Source organism: Danio aesculapii, chromosome 16 (genome assembly GCF_903798145.1).
Source record: "Danio aesculapii chromosome 16, fDanAes4.1, whole genome shotgun sequence".
Classification (NCBI taxonomy): domain Eukaryota; kingdom Metazoa; phylum Chordata; class Actinopteri; order Cypriniformes; family Danionidae; genus Danio; species Danio aesculapii.
Window position 1 is genome coordinate 26,432,235 of NC_079450.1, and position 22,313 is coordinate 26,454,547.

A 22,313-nucleotide genomic window follows, 5' to 3' on the forward strand; every position below is an offset into this window, starting at 1 on the left:
TGTGTCTTTATATCAGAAAAAGAAACAAGTTCTTTTGGAAGCCAAAATGATTTTATTCATGGTTTAATAAGAGGATCGTCTTTTGAACTTTGAGATTTTTTTATATTGTATGCATCAATATATGCAATATATCCACAATGCTTTAAATGGTTTATTATTATTATTATTAGTAGTAGTAGTAGTAGTAGTAGTAGTAGTAGTAATGGAATATTATTGTAATGGATGTATTTACAGCAATTGAAACACAAAAAGGTAAAGAAATTTTAGGGTTATGGATTTTTATTCTCAAATAATGCATGAATTATTAATATCAGATCTTATTTCAAGTGCATATAATTTACATTATATTAATATATTATTAATATTACTATTTATAACATATTAATTTCTTTTCCTTTGGCTTAGTCCTTTTATTCATCAGGAGTTGCCACAGCGGAATGAACCGCCAACTTATCCAGCATATGTTTTTCCAGCTGCAACCCAGTACTGGGAAACATCCATACACTCTCATTCAAACAAATACACAATGGCCAATTTAGTTTATTCGTTTAGTTTATTAGTGCTCACCCTGGCCTATATATCATTCTTTCATTTTCTTTTCGGCTTAGTCCCTTTATTAATCTGGGGTCGCCACAGCGGAATGAACCGCCAACTTATCCAGCATATGTTTTACACAGCGGATGCCCTTCCAGCTGCAACCCATCACTGGGAAACATCCATACACATTCATTCATTCACACACACACACTTACACACACACACACACACACACACACACACACACACACACACACACACACACACACACACACACACACACACACACACACACACACACACACACACACACACACACATACGCTACGGTCAATTTTTAGCATACCCGATTCCCTGTACTTCATGTCTTTGGATCTGTGGAAGAAACCGGAACATCCGGAGGAAACCCACGCGAACACGCAGAGAACATGCAAACTCCACACAGAAACGCCTACTGACCCAGCTGAGGCTCGAACCAGCGACCTTCTTGGTGTGAGGCGATCGTGCTACCCACTGCACCACTGCGTCGCCTTGGCCTATATATATCACACTAAAATTAAGCAATATCTTCACACACAGTATCCTATGGTTTCTGAAGACGTTTTTTATGTATGAAAATGTAAATGTAAAGATGTGTATGGTGAAATGTATCTCACAAAAAAAAGGATTATGTCATTATAATCAAATAATGGCCAATGTAATTTTTTCAGATTATTTTTACCCTACAATGAAATTGGACAAATCAATTTGATTTGAGGTTTAGGTTCTGTGCCCAGTGCTACATTGGTGTATGATAACAGAGAACTTTCTGATAAAAGTCATGGCAACTACAAAAACATACACAAAAAAAGAAATGCTGTGGCAGGGCATTGCAGAATAAATGGGATTCAATGACCTAATATGTTAGATATTTTGTTAATGTAGTAAGTATGATATATAGTTTGTTATGATATAGTAGTTTTATTTGTGCCTTATATTAACTGACAGACTGCAATGGACAAACAATACAACATACAAAAATACAAAAGATACAAAGAAAAGGACAAGTGTGATCATAATAGTGGTCAGTCTGTTAAAAAATGCATAGGTGTGGTCAGTGTCACGACTCACACAGGCATGAATTTTGACAATCAACTGTTTTGTGTAAAAGCATGTTTGCGATTTACCTCACATTATTGCATCATGCTCACTGTGAAAGGCCCTTCAGGCAAATGTGTGTGGACTGTTTTGAAAATAGATAAAATAAATCATCACAGTGTCAGTAAAAAAAAAGTACAAATTTCAAAAAAATTTCCTCACAATATGTCATTACAAAATTGTTATTATTATGAACTTTTACGACAAACAAACACATGTTTTAATATATTCATAATCGCGTTCATGTTTTACCGTTATGCTTAAAAAAAAACATAAAAAATCCCCCGCTAAACATCGCGATCTATAATCCCTACTACAATCCCTAATAATAACTTCTGTACAGCAGTCCCACAACATTCTGACACTTGATGACACTCGAAAACCCTGTCAGTAATGTCTAGTGGCTCAGAATAAGCTTTTTACAGTGTCTGCTTTAATGTTAATGTTGTTTTTGGTGTGTTTACATGAATATGAATATGGCCACTGTGTAAATACACAGTACATTACGATCTTATTGCCACATTAGATCGTTATGATTACATAATATATGCCTTCAGTGATTTCCTGAAGATAAATACCAAAAAAATAGCACAACAGGAATAACTACAGCAGTCGCCATCGTCTGATCTCACATGAAGCAAGAGATCGCGATGACATATGATGACGTGTGCAGGTGCTGTAGTGGTGTCCCAATTCTTAGGGGTAAACTTTGAAGCCCTTCCCCTTAACCCTCGGTTGTAATGGCCAAGGGGAAGAGGAAGGGGTACAAAAATAGCATTGGGATTGGGCCTAACTGTACAGATATGTAGTGTTTCTTTCAAAGTGACATTGCCACCTAATACTCTGTTTGCACATATAAAAGCAAACAGAGAATACATTTATGCTGTTTCAGTGTAAAAGTACCTAAAATGTGCTCAATACTTAAAGCTAAATCTACTGAACTGGTTATTACCTGCCTATTGTTAAGATATTAACTGTTCATTAGTTGTTATATGGCAGGGCTATTGGCGGTCCGCAGGCCGAACACGGCCCCGAGGCAATTTGTTCCAGCCCGCCAAATAGTGTGACCAAGACATCAAAAATAAATTTAGTTCAGTCGAAAAATGGTCGCTATAGTTATGAAGTGATGTGCATCTGGTCAATACAGCATGAACTACAGTTAAAGTCAAGTGACATTAAGCGAGTGGCGCGGGAAGCCAAAAATGTTTAGATATGTTTGTAGAAAAGGTACAATGCACTGATATCGTTAATATTGATGCAATGATTAGCAGAATTCACTATTAACCGCTTTAATTCATTACTTTTTAATTCATTCATTATTCTTTGTCCCTAATCCTACCCAAAACCTAAACCCAACTTCTAAAATACTCATTATTAATAAACACCTAATTAGTAGTTTATTAAGCTAGTAATGTTAGTTAATGGTTTGTTAATACAGTGGATTGTGACCTAAACTAAAGTGTTTCCAAATAAAACAAAACAAACTACTTAAATTCAATCTTCAGTATACCTCTTTGGATTTAACAAAGATTTCAGTGTCTCTAAAATGGCTCTTTCCATTCTATAAGCTGTCAATACAAAGCGTATTGCACTGTTTCTGGAAAGTAGTTTCTGGAAAACCTTAGGTGGCTGTGTAAATTACTGCTGGGGAGCTTGGAAGACTTCAAAATGATGAGTTGGTCCTGGGGGGTATATTGCTTCTGGTTCTCATTGATTTGACCATGCTGATAAGTTTGACTAATTGCCTCTCATTTTCATAACTGGAGTATGCCCGGGTTTGGTCCTGCGGTGGTGATTACCAGGCGCATGAGTCCTAACTGTACTGAATGCAATTATTGATTTACAGCAGTTTGTTTGAAAATAAAAGGATTTAATTGGCACATTATAGAGGAGGTTAATGTAGAAATCCACTGAACACATACAATCAACCCTCGGTAGACTTTTCGAGCCACAATGAAGCTAAATGGATTCAGTATGTTTACATACCAGGCACTCATTAGCATTTACCCAATCCACTCGTTTCTGTTTCATCTGATACAATAAAGTGGTAAAAAACAAATTTAACACCATGGGTCCCCTGAGCATGCCTCTTCCACAGCCCATAAGGAAACAACAACACAAAATTGATTATGGCTAATTACAGCAAAAACACTCACATTGTCTTTACACAAACGTTGGCTCTAAAGAGGCCCCCCATACAACATCATGACAATATGCTTCAGATTATTCCGTAATTATAGTACATTTCGTCATTATTTCTCAATTCGGAGAAGACGAGGGAGGCCAAGCGTTCTTGATGAAGTCAAATGGAAAACGCTCTGGGGCAGAGTGACTGTTAAACTGCATTACGGAAGGAGAGTTGATTTGAATTAAAGTGATTTGGGGTGGTTATTAGTGCAAATGCTAACAAAAAGGTCATGCTTTTTACATGTTTGCTGTTCTGTTACCTAGGGGTGGGTATTGCACATCATGACTTGAAGCTGATATTATCATTTACTTTGGAAAGAAAAAATAAAATAAAAAGCATTCAGTGAGTGATAGAGCCTATAAAAGGTGGTTAGGATATCATTATAATTCAAGCAAAAACATATTCCTTTATAAGTTTTTTGTTTAGATAGACGGACGGACGGACGGACGGATGGACAGACAGATAGATAGATTTATTGTTACGCAATGATTAGGTAATGACGTAATGAGATTGAATATAGTAGTACAATCCAAATGCAGTTTATACAGAAATATTTATGAATTTTCCCTGACTTCTTTAAAAATAATGTCTGTCTACATTTTCAGAGGGAACCTATGTTGACTTTAGCAGTTTTAGAGGCCACACAACCACACTGTAACTGGAGAAAATCTTCATCTTGGAAGATTTTTTTCTGAATGTCTTCATACTGGTTGGAGTTTTCAAAGTTTCGATTTCAGTCATTTAATATTACATTTACACGTGGACAAATGGCCAAAATGCATAGAAATAACTGTGGTTTTGAAAATACCCATTTTCGTATGGGCAGAGCCCTTAAGAGTAGCTTTAAAAAGTAGTAAAAGCACAAACAGAAATCCAATAACAGGCTATGCTTCTTAGGCATCAAACTCATAAATCCAAAAGAGTGTCCGAACCAAAGAATAGAGAATAAGGAATCACATGCTCAGAAATGTCAGTAACAACTAAACAAGGCTTCGCAGTGAGGGATTGAGTGGTTTATATAATCTGGATGATTGTGAATAGGTGCAAAACCAATCAAGACAATCCAGGAAATGTACAATAGTTGTAATGGAGTTATTGGTGCAACACTTTGTGGGAGGTGTAGTCCTTGTGAATTGGAGAAGTGCAGAATGAGTGCTATCTAGTTGGCGCTCCTGTTGTTAACCATAACAATCTTTTACACCCAGTATTGTCTGTTCGCTTCTATTTCACTAACCAAAATAATTTTAGATAAAGCAGAACCAGAACTTTTCAGCATTAAAAGTTTTGATCCTGCATTCCTGCAATTGAGTGAAATTAAGTCAGTGATTTAACGATCAATTCATGATTCTTAATGGTCAAAACAGTTAGCTTATGCTTTACAAAATGATGATTTAACAGTTTCTGTTGGTTCCCACCTACTGTATGTTAGTTTATAATGATGGGATGTTGAACATGAACAAAAGTAAAAGAAATATCAATTAGTCAATTTTTAATTTGGATAATCTACAGGACACAGAACACCTGCAGGTAATGGATTTATTGGTTGGAAACGTCTGAGGTGTGCAGATTACCAAAGGTACAGCGTTTGTTGCCAGTTAAACAGATGCAACTTTTGAGGATAGAAAGCAGAATAAAGTGTGCAACATGCAATAATCTTTCAATATTACCCAATGCTTTATAAGTTCATTATAATTAAATAATTCATATACTGCCGTTATATTTAATTGTCAATGAATTATGAGCTTTTATTTTTGGCTTTATTTTTCATACACTATATTTTGCCCACACTATTTTACAAAGACCACCCAGTTAAAACATTTCCAGCCTCCACCTAGAACAGAATGGTGTCTTCATCCATTCATTAATTTTCCTTCGGCTTAGTCCCTTTATTTATTAGGGTTCACCACAGCATAAACTGCCAACTTATCCAGCATATGCCTTTCCAGCTGCAACCCAGTATTGGGAAACACTCATATACCTGTACCACATGTCTTTGGATTGTGAGGGAAACTGGAGCACCCAGAAGAAACCCATGTACACGCGGGGAGAACATGCAAACTCAACACAAAAATGCCAACTGGCTCAGTCTGGACTCAAACCAGTGACTTTCTTGCTGTGAAGCGACAGTGCTAACCACTGAGCCACCATGTCACCAGAATGGGGTCTTATTTCTTAGAAAAAGATGTCATGTTTAATAGTTTCTTAAAATACCAGATATTACTAATCTACATTTGACTTTTTCTTGATCATTCACATCAACAGGTGTGTAACAACCGAATAAACTACTGATCACACCTCACTGAAGTCTGACTCTTCTATTTAAAAAAAAAAATCCAGTGTTCTTCACTTCCACTTGTCATTCTCTAAAATAAATCCACCCTTGTGAGCTCTAAAAGAAACATTTCTGCTGGCTTTGAAGGTAAACAAGAGGTCATGATGTAGCCGCAGGTGCACTGATCCCTGAACCAGCAGAAATGAAAAAGAAAACTCTTGTAAGGTGCATGGTTCTGCTATTTTTACTTAGCCGGGCAAATTGCATTTAGGACGTGATCACTCCAGTGGCGACTGAATGACTTCAACTGAACATTCATTCACTGCTTGGGATTTATCAAAAGCAATCTGTTGAACTGTGAAGACACATGAGAGATGGAGAACGCTGAATAGAGTGACTGAAATAAACATACGTTAGAAGTCTCCACTCAGCAGAAGGACAATACCGGCTGATTTGGATTTCGACTGGGGGAAGATGATGGAAGAATAACGGAAAATGAGGGACGGAGGAGGGGTAAAAATCTCCACGCTCATCTCCCTCCATCTGTAAAAGAGATTGACTGGTCTGAGCTTTGAACTTTTCATCCTTAAAACTCTGTCAGTCCTGCAATTTTGAGGCTTGGCAGTGCTATACACATCATTAACTGAACTGCAAATTTTGCCTGATTGCCTCATTATAAAATATGCAATTAGCCTTGTGCGTTTAACATCAGACACCCAGGCACCAGGAATGGATCATTCAGCAGCTTCATAAATATAATGCATTTTGATTTCTGCAGCAGAATAGGAATGTTGACTTTGTTTTTCATACCAGACAGAAGTTCTCTTGCTTATAAGCAAATGATTAAATGAGGCATTACAGGTCAACATTTATCATTTTGAAAAATAGTAATGTAATTTTAGGTTTGTTCTTTATTAGGACTTTATAAGAGGATAGAATTCATAATACATTATATGATTAAAGTTTGTGACTTATTCTAACATGATCAAACATCAAGTGGAAAGGGATTTATGTGCATTAAGGAAATGATAAAGAATGCAATACATACGATTAGTATGTATTTTATAATATAGATTTGCCAATATGACATCCATTTGCTCACATCAGGATACTAATGATGTACAAGTCAATAAACAAGAAATCAATTTTAAATAACTTACATATACTCACCGGGCACTCTATTAGGTACACCTGTCCAACTGCTCATTAACGCAAATTTCTAATCAGCCAATCACACGGCAGCAACTCAATGCATCTAGGCATGTAGACATGGTCAAGACGATCTGCAGCAGTTCAAAACAAGCATCAGAATGGAGAAAAAAGGTGATTTATGTGACTTTGAACGTGGCATGGTTGTTGGTTCCAGACGGGCTGGTCTGAGTATTTCAGAATCTGCTGATCTACAAGGATTTTCATGCACAACCATCTCTACAGAGATGGGTTTACAGAGAATAGTCTGAAAAAGAGAAAATATCCAGTGAGCGGCAGTTTTGTGGATGCAAATGCCTTGCTGATGCTAAAGGTCAGAGGAGAATGGCCAGACTGGTTGGAGCTGATAGAACGGCAACAGTAACTCAAATAATCACTCGTTACAACCGAGGTATGCAGAAGAGCATCTCTAAATGCACAACACATTGAATCTTGAAAGAGATGGGCTACAACAGCAGAAGACCACACCAGGTGCCACTCCTGTCAGCTAAGAACAGGAAACTGAGGCTATAATTCGCACAGGCACACCAAAATTGAAGACAATAGAAGATTGAAAAAATGTTGCATGGTGTAATGAGTCTCGATTTCTGCTGCGACATTCGGATGGTAGGGTCAAAATTTGTCGTTAACAACATGAATGCATGGATCCATAATGCCTTGTCTTAACGTTTCAGGCTGGTGGTGGTGGTGTAATAGTGTGAAGGATATTTTCTTGGCACAGTTTGGGCCCATTTATAATCAATTGAACATTGTGTCTATGCCACATTCTACCTGAGTATTGTTGCTGACCATGTCCATCCCTTTATGACCACAGTGTACCCATTTTCTGATGGCTACTTCCAGCAGGATAGTTTTGTCATAAAATGCAAATCCTCTGAGGCTGGTTTCTTGAACATGGCAATGAGTTCACTGTACTCAAATGGCCTTAATAGGCACCAGAGCTCAATCCAATAGAGCACATTTGGGATGCGGTGGAATGGGAGATTCGCATCATGGATGTGCAACCAACAAATCTGCTGCAACTACGTGATGCTATTTAATATAGACTAAAATCTTCAGTGTACCTAATAAAGTGCCTGGTGAGTGTATTAGACACATTATTGCTGGTCATTTTCACTCCACTAATAAGATATTTGCAAACAAGGCACATCAGATTTTTTTCATTCTGTGTTCCAGCAAAATGCAATAGTTAATTTTTTAATTTAGAATAAATGATTCAGATTAGTAAATTATTCAATGAGTTATTGCTGAATTAGTTATAGAAATACATATAAATAAAGAAGTGAGGACATCCTAGACCTTGTGCTTAAGGCTTTTTAAGGTTAAAGTCCTTCTCAGCATTAATTGTTATTGTTGAATTTCACACACACGCATGCACGCACGCACGCACGCACACACACACACACGCACATGCACCCACCCACACACGCACGCACGCACGCACGCGCGCGCGCGCGCACGCACGCACGCACGCACACACACACACACACACACACACACACACACACACACACGCACATGCACCCACACACGCACGCACGCACGCACGCGCACGCACGCACGCACGCGCACGCACGCACACACACACACACACACACACACACACACACACACACACACACAAACACACACACACAAACCAAGTACATACTTTTTCAGATTTGTCATCAATGCTAAAATACAGTACTAATAAAATGTTATTTGAAAAATATTATATTAACTGGCTTTTAATCAATGCAATACAGTAAGCAGAGCAAATTCAGTGGTTTAATATTCATTTTTTAAACAAATAATAATTCATTCATTCATTTGTTGACTCATTCATGTTTATTTTAATATTTATTTTCTTGTGTGTGTAAATTAAAATGTACACAAATAATATTGTGGGTGACTGAAGGTTGCAAATTCATTCGGCTTAGTCCTTTTCTTTTATTAGGGATCGCCACAGCAAAAGGAACTGCCAACTTATCCAGCATATGTTTTACGCAGTGGATGCCCCTCCAGCCGCAACCCAGCACTGAGAAACACCCATACACTCTTTCACACTCATACACTATGGCCAATTTAGCTTATTAAATTCACCTATAGCGTATGTCTTTGGACCGAGGGGGAAAACATGCAAACTCCATACAGAGACGCCAACTAGGCCAGCTGGGGCTCGAACCAGTGACCTTCTTGGTGTGAGGCAACAGTACTAACCACTAAGCCACCTTGCCACCCCAGGATGCAAATAATGTATCTTTAAAACTGTCAAAATGATGTATGTGAATCAAATACTGCCTACTTAAACTCCTTTAAATTGAGAGGTCTTTCAACTGAACTTGAGTTGAATTTGAACTTGAGGACTGAATTTGTACAAACAAATTAAATTTAGTAATGTTCAGCTGAATTTGTCATCCGCTGCGTGAAAAAATATGCAAGAGGCAGTTCATTCCGCTGTGGCCACCCCTGATAAATCCAGGACTAGCTGAAGGAAATATGAATGAATCAATTCGTTCAAAATACCTTAAATAATTGTAGTAAATCCATTGAACCATTTTTTTAATGTATCACTTTAGCTAATGGAGCCTTATTGTAAAGTGTCATTTCATAGGCAACATTTTGTAATTTCGATATGCATCTCAAATTTTATATGAGCATACAAGTTTTCACTATGGGCCATGCAAATTCTTTAACATTGAAGTTTTTTAGGACTCCTGCATTAATAGGTGTGCCAATGAAAAGCTGCTTGTATTTTTAGTGACACCTATGTGAGCTAAGCAATAGACAATGGGCTTTTTTGGCTGTAATGACTCAAAGCTTCACAAAAAAAAAGGCTGTGATGCTGCGGTAGTGACAAATAAGTCCTGTCCATATTAGGCAGAGCGTCTTATAAAGTAACAGCATCGTGTAAATTGATTACAAAGCTCTCTAGCTGTAAATCTGTGGAGGTGTGTATTCGCTTGAGCCTTACCTAATGTAATTTCCCCACTGCACGGTAAAAACGCCCTTGTCTTGTGTAGTGTGTAATCCATTCGTCTGTTTCTCAGGCTCGTCCCCTGTCGCCATTTCTCTGTTCACATACAACAAGTTTTTGAAGCTGGGTGCATTTTGAGGGGAGGGAGGCAATACCACAGAGTTTAGCAGCACTTTTATCACATGTAGAACTGCCGGGACACAGAAATTCAATATTTCACACTGAGCTAAAGCTGCCTTCCTGAATACTAACCAGGGGATTTAAAGCATAGAGACAATAATCGATCTTTACATGTTTAACAGATGCCACAGAAAGAGTGAAAAACGTGCAAAAAATCGGAGAGCTCAATCTCATGTGTAGCAATCATCTGTGCTCTAAGGAGATTATGGCGGAGATTAAAGATATCCTCCCTTATTTATGATGCTCTCTAAGTCTGTTTGAGGCAAAAGGCTGTTCATGCAGCTGTTGTGTTCAGGAAACAATATTTCCGTGCATTGCGAACTGTACTGTTCAGCCTGTCAAAACAGATCCGTTGAAAAGGCAAACAAAAACTAGAACAAAGTTTTGCTTTTTTTATCATCATGTCTGCTAAAGCCTTATCGGATCTGTTCAAACGCGCTGCGTTCTTCTAACTAGCATCTATTTCAGACACTCCAATTTACTTTGACACCAGTATTTGTCTGAAGCTCTGACACTGAAGACTCTAGAATGCTGAGACATAAATAACAGTTTCTGGTAAATAGTAAGTTTGGGAGTCGATCCCCAGAAACCAAATAATTGGCCCATAATTGTGTCAATAGTGCAGGGGAAGAAAACAAATCGTCTGAGTCCTTGTTGCTAACATCAAGAAATAAGAAACACTAAAACAATCCACTTAATGTACTGATTGATGGTCTGTCTGAAATAACAAATTTCCCAAATGATCAGTTTATTATCCCCAAACCCTGCCCTGTTGGCATATTTAATGATTTCATATAGTGCTGCACAATATATAATTTCAACATCGATATCGCATTGTGATCATTCGCGAGTACACAGCAATGTTGAGTCTAATTGTTGAGTATAGTTGTTGATTATAATTTAATAATAATAATAATGCTCAATGTTGAATATAATTTATCATTTTGCAAGTGTTTTAGAGGCCTGTGACTGTGTGAAGGTTTTAAATGGGAAATTGTATCGTTTTTTAATTTAATAATGATTAATTTGATTGAAATGTTTATGCAAGCAAGACTATGCGGTATTATTTTCATTCATTTATTCATTTTCTTTTGGGCTTAGTCCCTTTATTAATCTGGGGTCGCCACAGCGGAATGAACCGCCAACTTATCCAGCATATGTTTTTAGCAGATGCCCTTTTAACCCATCCCTGGGAAACATCCATACACACTCATTCACACATATACTGTACACTACGGACAATTTAACTTACCCAATTCACCTATACCACATGTATTTGGATTTGAGGGGGAAACCGGAGCACCCGGAGGAAACCCATGCACACAAACACAAGGAGAACATGCAAACTCCACACAGAAATGCCAAATGACCTTATTGCTGTGAGGAGATTGTGCTACCCACTGCGCCACCGTGATCCCCCACTATTATTTTACATTTGATTATTCAATTACTGTATATCTGAATATAGTTGCAGCCCTAATTTCATTGGTCACATTAAGCTGATTACCTTCACCATTGAAACAAATATAGCTACGAAATATAACTACTATTGTGCCAAATACAGCTAAAACAAACTGAACTGAACATGCCAGTTGATCTTAGAAACTAGCTGACAAAACAACAAGCTAATATCATCTCAGAAACAGCCTTTATTAGTAGGATTCCCACTCATTTAGTGCTGTAAAATATTTGAATGTTTATTTTTACATTTCACATAAGGTAGGTTCATGCTAATCTCACTGAAGCAGAACTAGCCGCCATCTGTGAATTAATGTCAAATGACATGTTTTTCTGAGGTTGGAGCTCTTCAATCTGCCTCAAGTTCCAACATAGGCTCATTCTGAAAATGTAGCCCTATAAACATATCTGGAGATCACGAATTACAGTATGTAGCTAGAAGTTGTCGTAGTTGCCAGTGTTAATCAACGACAAATCAGATGGGAGGTTTTGAATACCAAAAATAGACTTTATTCAACATAATAAAGCCAAGAAAGTGCAGAGCAGACCTCACAGCAATCTGAAGTCTCTCCCTGACAGTTCCTGAAGTGTCTGTGTTCTTCGCAATCTTTATACAGTTTCTGTGCCCCACCCCTAGGTGATCTCGTTTTAACTTCTGACCATCCTATAAGTTTGTCTCAGCCCTGCTTTCTCAGGTCTACGTCAGCAACTGTTTTCACACCAGAGATGTCACTTCAAAGATACAACTTGTGCAAAAGAACTAAGCGTTTACATACATTGTCATGATGGTACATTAACTTGATAATATGTTACTCACTCTCCCGAATGCCTTTCACAGATATAGCTTCATATGAGTATTTAATATATATAATCAGTGCTTTACATGTTCAGTTATTCTACATAATTCTTCAGAATAGGCTTTTCATAGTGTTAATTGCTCCCGTGCAGGGTTACTCATCTTACACAAACCCAGTTTAGCCTGGCTCATGTTTACTGCATACTTTTAGAGAATACAAACTGCTTCACACTTAGAGAATATTTTTAGAGAATAAAAAAATCTTCTTTAAAGTACGTATGGGTGCATTTCGTCTTTAAAATGAACGCTACGCGCGGTATGACGCCATTCCTTTTCGCGCTTACATCTGACCATTTACCATTTGGACGGGTTCCCGCTGTTACCAGTTTGTCCAGTTAGCTTGTCATGTACTTCGGCAGATTTGAGGCGCAGAGAGGAGTTGCCCGGGACAAAAGGATTAGAGTCTGCCGAAGAATGGCTTCAGAAAGCAGATGAGAAAAAAAACAAAAGCCAAAAAATTAAATAATCAAGTAAATAACAGGTTAAGAATGTGTCTGAAAATGTGGTAAAAATCAGGGGCTTTCACTTCGGTTGTGTTTAGGAAAGTGGGTGGGCATTGGACAATCGGTTGGGATTGGGAAAGGGGTGGTTGGGAGTTTCAGTTGGTTGGTAAGTCAGTCAGTCAGTCAATCAGTCAACAGCGGCCTCTGGTGGATTTACACAAGAAGAGCAGGCATGAGATCTCAATGCCTGTCACCTCGTTAGAGTAGTGTGTTTATCAGAACAGCTCTCTTTCTCCTTCTATTCAGAGCGGCTGAAGGGCCTCATGTTAAATTTATGGTGCCATTGCTCTCTGTTATGGGCCTAAATGTCTTCTCTGAATGAGAGGGAAGTCACTCCATCAGTATAGGCCAAGTTGGTAAGTCAGTCAGTCAGTCAATCAGTCAACAGCGGCCTCTGGTGGATTTATAAAAGAAGAGCAGGCATGAGATCTCAAATGCCTGTCAGATCTCAAATGTGTACACAGCGCCCTCTGGTGGATTCGCGAAAACGGCAAAAAAAAAGTAGCTTCTGGGATGTATTTCGTGATCTCCAGAAATGTATATAGGGCTACATATTCAGAATGAGCCTGGGTTGCCGAGTTCACAGGTCTGTTGTGCAACTTCGAAGCAGCAAGTTTTTGTCTGGAAAACAGCATTAGTCTTGTATAATGTTTGCATCACATTCTTTTATATATACAGCAGCATGACTTCTTGTCACAATTTAAACCATTCCAGATTTTTCTGACTGTTCGGACCATTTCTTAACAGGTGGATACACTGAAACCAATCACTGATGCGATCCTGCACCTTGATAGCTTTATTCGAGCCATATTTACATCTTCATCTATCTAGCATCTATTTCAGACACTCCAGTATACTTTGAAACCAGAATTTGTCTGCATTTCTGACACTGAAGACTCTAGCATGCCAAGACATAAATAGTAGTTTCTGGTAAATAGTAAGCTTAAGAGTCGACTCCCAGAAGCAACTAATTGGCCAGTAATTGAGCATATCAATAGCGAGGGAAGAAAATAGCAGCAGCAATTGTCCGTGAATGGTGCGGTTGAAAAGAAAAGGGAGAGTCCGTAGCATCTGCGGGAGCTTCAGCTGGTGGCTCTCACAGTAACTCAGGGCCAGATCGCCCTGCCAAACGCACTTAAGCATTCAGTCAGCGGGAGATGTGGGCACAGATGATTGCCTTACACTTCAATTAGCTCAACTCAGCCGAGGCTGTGATACACACTGTCACTATCAAAGTAAAATAAATAATAATGAACCCATCAGAAGTCATTTAAATGCACGCTGGAGTGGCTGTGCAGAAGCCCGGTCCGGCGAGACAGAACCTGCAGAGGGATGCAGAAACACATGGAGCCATTTTGCACTGTGGTCGTGGGTGACTGAGCAGGCAAAGCAAATTTCCTCGAATCAATCAACGTTAGCGCTGATGGCCTATACTGATGGAGTGACTTCCCTCTCATTCAGAGAAGACATTTAGGCCCATAACAGAGAGCAATGGCACCATAAATTTAACATGAGGCCCTTCAGCCGCTCTGAATAGAAGGAGAAAGAGCGCTGTTCTGATAAACACACTACTCTAACGAGGTGACAGCGGCACCGCCGGCCATTTCGGGCACACACCACCGATTTTAGAGATTTAGGGATTGTGTTAGGGGCATTTCAGTGTTTTGATTAACAAGCGCGCTTCTGCTTTGTCACATGCACACAGAATTTAGAGAGATCATAACATGCAACATTACAAACTAATTCAAGAATACACAATATGGTGGGAATAATCCAATTCACAGCTCAGTGCCTTTTGTGCATAATATATTCGTCTTTTTATGCATAGAAGTAAAATACAATTGACATTCAAAATGCACATGCCACCGCAGGTTTGTGAAAATGATTTAGAAATGTATTCAGGTTGGAGGTATACATTGTATGTGCCAAACTGATCTAAGGTTAGAGTAAACAGATATACACCCACCGGCCACTTTATTAGGTACACCTGTCCAACTGCTCGTTAAGGCAAATTTCTAAGCAGCCAATCACATAGCAGCAACTCAATGTATTTAGGCACGTAGACCTGGACAAGACGATCTGCTGCAGTTCAAACAGAGCATCAGAATGGAGAAGAAAGGTGATTTAAATGACTTTGAATGTGGCATGAGTATTTCAGAAACTACTGATCTACTGGGATTTTTATGCACAACCATCTCTAGGGTTTACAGAGAATGGTTCGAAAAAGAGAAAATATCCAGTGAGCAGCAGTTCAGTAGGCACAAATGCCTTGTTGATGGCAGAGGTCAGAGGAGAATGGCCAGACTGGTTCGAGCTGATAGAAAGGCAACAGTAACTTAAATAACCACTAGTTACAACCGAGGTATGTAGAAGAGCATCTCTAAACACACAAAACATCGAACATTGAGGCGGATGGGCTACAGCAGCAGAATACCACACCGGGTGCCACTCCTGTCAGCTAAGAACAGAAAACTGAGGCTACAATTTGCACAGGTTCACCAAAATTGAACAATAAAAGATTGGAAAAATGTTGCCTGGTCTGATGAGTCTCAATTTCTGCTGCAACATTCAAGTGGTAGGGTCAGAACATGAAAGATCCATCCTGCCTTATATCAACGGTTCAGACTGGTGCTGGTGATGTAATGGTGTGGGGGATATTTTCTTGGCACACTTTAGGCCCATTTACAACCAATTGAGCATTGTGTCAATGCCACAGTCTACCTGAGTATTGTTGCTGACCATGTCCATCCCTTTATGACCACATTGTACCCATCTTCTGATGGTTACTTCCAGTAGGAAAACAGACCATGTCATAAAGCACAAATAATCTCAGCCTGATTTCTTGAACATGACAATGAGTTCACTGTACATAAATGCCTTTCACAGTCACCAGATCTCAATTTAATAGAGCACCTTTGGGATGTGGTGGAACGGAAGATTCGCATCATGGATGTTCAACCGACAAATCTGCAGCAAATGCATGATGCTATCATGTCAGTATGGACTAAAATCTCTGAGGAATATTTCCAGTATCTAGTTGAATCTATGCCATGAAGGATTAAGGCAGTTCTAAAGGCAAAAGGGGGTCCAACCTAGGTCTAGTAAGGTGTACCTAATAAAGTGGCCGGTGAGTGTATATAACAATAGATTTGTAGGTCCCACTTTATATCAAGTGGCCTTAACTAATACAATATGTACAACTACTTACACTGAAAGTCATAATGTGCTACAATGTACTTATTGTGTAAATACATGTTTTTACATTGTACCTACTCTGGATTAAATTCATGCATGTAATTACATTGTAATTAATTTCTGTAATTACATTAATTAACCTATTTCTAAATCTACCCGTACCACTAAACCTATAGCCTAACCCTCAATAACCCCAGAAGTGTTCTGAAAACATTATGAATACAGTAAGTACATTGTATTTATTTCGTAAAGGTCAGTATGTGTAGTTAAGGCCATTTAATATAACGTGGGACCGTGACTAATTAAATAAATAAAATCAGCACATGTAAGAAATATATGTAAAAAACCAAATCAGGATATTATCATGCATATTTAATTACATAGGCATATATAAATACATATATTGCATTAGAATACAGTATATATAGGAACAAACATATAAGCTAATATATATGTAAAAGGTCAAATATAAGCATAAATGAGACACTTAACTTGGTATGCTATGCATTTGGGTATAAAAAAAATATTTCGCAAGCATCAATTTAAAAGTAGTGCAGTGGGATGTGTCTTCCTGCTTGCCATACATGCCACATGCAATATTTTTCAAGTATGCGGAGAACAAAACAACACAAATAAAATATAAACTTCACTATGATTAATTTTAATCTGGTAAATTTTTCACTTTGATACACTTTGAATTTGCCTAAGCATGTTACCAAAATGACAACATCCTTTATCATTTTCCATATTCAAACAGGGAGAAAAAAATGTAAGAAGATACACTCACCGGCCACTTTATTATGTACACCTTACTAGTTCCGGGTTGGAACTGCCTTAATCCTTCATGGCATAGATTCAACAAGGTACTGGAAAATCCAGAGATTTTGGTCCATATTGACAAGATAGCATCACACAGTTGCTGCAGATTTGTCATCTGTTCCCCAACAGATCTCCCATTCCACCACATCCCAAAGGTGCTCTATTGGATTGAGCTCTGGTGACTGTGGAGGCCATATGACACGAGTAAACTCATTGTCATGTTCAAGAAACTAGTTTTACATGATTCGAGCTTTATGGCATAGCACGTTATCCTTCTGGAAGTAGCCATAAGAAGATGGGTACACTGTTTCTGAAATACTCATGCCACATTCAAAGTCAGTTAAATCACCTTTCTTTCCCATTCTGATGCTCGGTTTGAACTGCAGGAGATCGTCTTGACCATGTCTGCATGCCTAAATGCCATGTGATTGGCTGAATAGAAATTTGCGTTAACATGTAGTTGGACAGGTGTACCTAACACAGTGGCTGCTGAGTGTTTGTTTTCAGAGGAGTTTTTACATTTTTTTCTTATTTAATTATTATTATTTCATTCTGAAAGTAAAAGCTGTTCAATTGTGCCCTGGTATATACAGTAAATATGAGTACTGTATGTGAGTAAGGGAATACAATATATAAATAATGTATTCACTTAACTACAAAGGGACATTTTCAGGGGATAATTAAAAATATCTGTCAAAAAACGCTCTCATGTATAGAAGTGGCTTGACAGCTTATCAAACTAAAGTTAGACATTTGGATGTTAAAGAAGAGAAAATGCTGAAGTGGGGGGAGGCTGGTGCCATCCAAGCCGTCACAAATTTCACGGCAGTAATTACGACCTTCAGCTTCTTAATGTTGACAGCGTGGCTCTAATTGCTCTCTCTGTAATTGTGTTATGGCTTTTTTAAAGGCAGGAGAGATAATGAAGGAGAAGCGATCAGCCATCTGTGCAGCAGGTAGCAGGGCCCATTCTCTTCAGGAAAGAGTAATATTGCTACACCAAATTATAGGTACAAATAAGTCTCTTTAACAATGTCAAGCTGGTGAAGAATTACTGCTTCATTAAAATGACACATTCGGATGAGTTATGAGACTGTGGTGAAGTCAGCCATCGGTTTCCAACATTATGCATCATATTTTACAGCCACAATTAAATCGCATGACAGTAATCAATATGAGACCTTTGAAAAATGATGTCTTTAATAATGAGATACAAGCATGCTCATTTGCACTCATGCATGTGTGCGCGCGCAATTAAAATCTCATCAATCATTTGCTCTTAAATAATACTGTGAGGCCTGATCTCTCTAGACTATATCTCACTGCTGATGTTTATTAGATTGCAACTTTTATGGGTATAGTGATAATGAAAAGAGAACAGGAAATTATGAGGAGAAGGACACGAATGGAATCAGCAATTTGCACACCAGACTCAAACCCAGCCTGAGTAGCATCACAGATTCATGAACTTACTGCAAACCTGTACACTGTAAACCCTAATTAGTTGAGACTACTCAAATTATTTGAGCAAAGTGATTCCCTCAGTTCGCTTGAGTAATGGAAAATTGACAAATTAATTAATTGAGCTGACCAAATATGGTCTCTTCATTGGATTAACTTACATGTTGAATTACAGATAACTTAAATGATTAAATTCAGATAACTTAAAGTGGCTAATAGACTAAACTTCCAATTTTTCAGCTTTTACTCCTAGTGACGTTTATATCGAAGTTTTAGCCACAACATGTTGGTTTTCATAACATCTGATTTTTATCGGGTGGGTCGTTAGCCCAACACTCAACCCCCAACTTGGAGGACCTGGACATACACACATACACTTCAGACAATTTAGCTTACCCAATTCACAGTGTTGGGTTTCCTCCAGTTGCTCCAGTTTCCTCCACAAGTCCAAAGACCTTTTTGTTGTAAGGTGACATCGCTACCCACTGCACCACCGTGTCGCCCCTGTGTGTATACCAATTAAGAAAAATATATTTAATCATTAAAATATACTTAGTGATTTAACTTTACTCTTTTGTCAGATGGGTTCAAGTACTGCCTCTGTCCTGCTACGCTTCAGCAAAGTATAGCATCACAAGAAAAATGACCACCTTGTGTCATATAACATATGTCGACCACTAGGCGCGGTTGTCAAGGCAGAATTTCAACCGCAATCAATCATTTTAAACAGAGACATTTTAAACATGATGAATCATTTAAAAAATTAAATGTTAATTAACATTTAAAATATTAAGTGCTTAAAATATTAATTAAACGTTTTTTGCTGCCTAATGAGTACAGTAAGTTCAACACATCTGTTTAAGTTTTGATGCCAAAACTTGGTATTTTAAGTAATGTCAAGTTATATTAACTCAATATCTTTAGTAATGGCAATAGCGGGGTTTACAGAGTAGTTATAAGCATACTAGGCAGAGCTTTTTTAAAACCCCTTTGATTTGTTTCATTTCTTTCTACCTTTTTTTTCTTGCATCATCCTTTTCTTCTTTTATGCAATTTCCCTTTTTCTATCTTGTTTTCATCCTCCACTCACCATTTCCATCTCATTTACCTTTCCACATTTCCCTCTTTCAAACCATTTCCCCTTTGCTTTAATTTCCAAACATATACAAATAAATACAAAAACATTACTTCATATTAGGCCTGCACAATATATCATTTCAGCATAGATATCACAATGTGCGCATCTGCAATAGTCACATTGCAAGATATGCAATGCTGAGAATGGATTAGTTGCCCATGAGCTACAGAACACGTGGTTTGTAGAGTCACTGCTAAGTTTAACCATAATAAAGAGAAAATTGATCATTTATGTGCTTTTAAGAGAGTTCAAAACATTAGGGCACAGGACATTATGATGTTTGCAAGTGTAACAAAAAGTAACTGCATTTAATTATTTGTAACATTTTCTTATGAAGGGCCAAAAACCAAACTTGACTGAGGGCCGTGACCCAAAGATAAATATATCAAACTGTATTGCAATATTGCAATGGTTTTTTCCTCATTTACTACAAATTAAATTGAAAACATTACTTTACTCATATTAACTAATGCATTATACACAGTTGAAGTCAGAATTATTAAACCTCCTCTGACATTTTTCTTTCGTCTGGAACAAAAGCAGTTTTTTTATTTAAAAAAAAAAACATTTTAAGGTCAAAATTATTAGCCCCTTTAAGCAATTGTTTTTCTCAATAGTCTACAGAACAAACCATCATTATACAATAACTTGCCTAATTACCCTATCCTGCCTAGTTAACCTAATTACCCTAGTTAAGCCTTTAAATGTCACTTTAAGCTGTAAAGAAGTGTCATCATGGCAAAGATACAATAAATCAGTTATTAGAAATGAGTTATTAAAACTATTATGTTTAGAAATGTGTTGAAAAAAATCTTCTCTTCGTTAAACAGAAATTGGGGAAAAAAATAAACAGGGGATCTAATAATTCCTTCTTCAACTGTATATACTTTTTATATTTATTATATTTTATATCTACTTTTGTATAATACTGAACCTATCATAATGAAAACAAAAATTCGGTTCAAGTTTAATGCTGAATACACTAGTCAAGCTGCACCTGCCTTTGTCTTGATTTGCTTACCAAGGACTTCTGAATTGTGGTCTATCCATTTTTTTCCCATTCATTCATTCATTCATTCATTCATTCATTGGATTCTTTTACAACAGATTAAATAAAACCAACAAATGAAGGTTATGTAAAATTAGAAATGACAATATGTATTAAAAGGCTATAACCCCAACCCTCTCCTAAATTCTCCCTCTCCTCTCAGATGGGATGGCAGGCCAAATCAAAGGTTACTATGGGCCAACTTTGGATGCCCTAATTTGGGCATCTCTGATTTATATGATTTATTTAAAAAAAGGTTTTTATCATTTTTGTCGTACTTCTCTTCTAAATATCTAGATTTCAAAGCAAAAATGTGATTATTTTACGCACCCTATTGGCAGATAATGTTATTTATTTTAAGGAAAAACTCTGAAATTACACTTATTACTTCTGAAGGTGAAAACAAAACAATATTTTTACTTGATCTAAGAATTTCTAGCTACTTGGACTATAAACAAGACAAAGCAAAGTAAGAAAAGCTTTTTTTTGCATTGTGATTATTCAATTTATGTACCTGAATACTGTTAGACTCCCCAGAAAACCATCAAATAGACCACCTTCTGAAACTGTTTTCATATCACAATATTTATTGAAGAAAAATAAAATATTGCAATGTCAGATTTTTCTAATATCATGCAGCCCTACTTCATATATATGAGTTTCCAGAAAAAAAAGAAGAAGCAAAATGATATTAATTGCTAAACCTGTCAGAAATGACCTTGAATGCAGCATGTTGTGAACATCAGTATGAGTCTGTGTGGATTAACCATAAGGAGCGGCAGACCCGAAGGGCGATCTTCTCCCACTTTCTGGCTGCTGTTACAACAGCCATTTTCTCACCAATAAACTCATGCTCTTACCCAAAGGCTTATCTCTCCATGCTCTAATTTCCCTCTGTCTCTATCTCTCGGGACTCTCCTCTCTCATCTTAACACACTTTTATGGTTTTAAGGAAGCGCGTATCCAACATCAAAGATATTTTACTGTCTATTCACAAATTTCTTCATGATAAGTTTTCCGTGAAGCCAACACACATGGCTCTTGTATAAAGAAGTCGCTGACGGAGCACAAAAGGAGAGTGTGAGGGTTTTAAAGCTCAAGCGGAGGGCTGGAGAGCAATAACTCCAGTTATAATGAGCTCTTTCAGTTCCCAACATCCAACCTTTTCTTCCCTCTCTCTTTTACTTATAATTTCTCATTTGGAATTAACACTGAACTTATCTGACATGCAGCTTTGAGCATAGCAGTAGAGCTTTTCCATCTCGGCTAAAATGGGTGAACGGCCCTGTGCCTTCATGGTTCATAATGAAACTGAGAAGATAGATCCATGCACTGGAAGACTGTATTTTTGGTCGG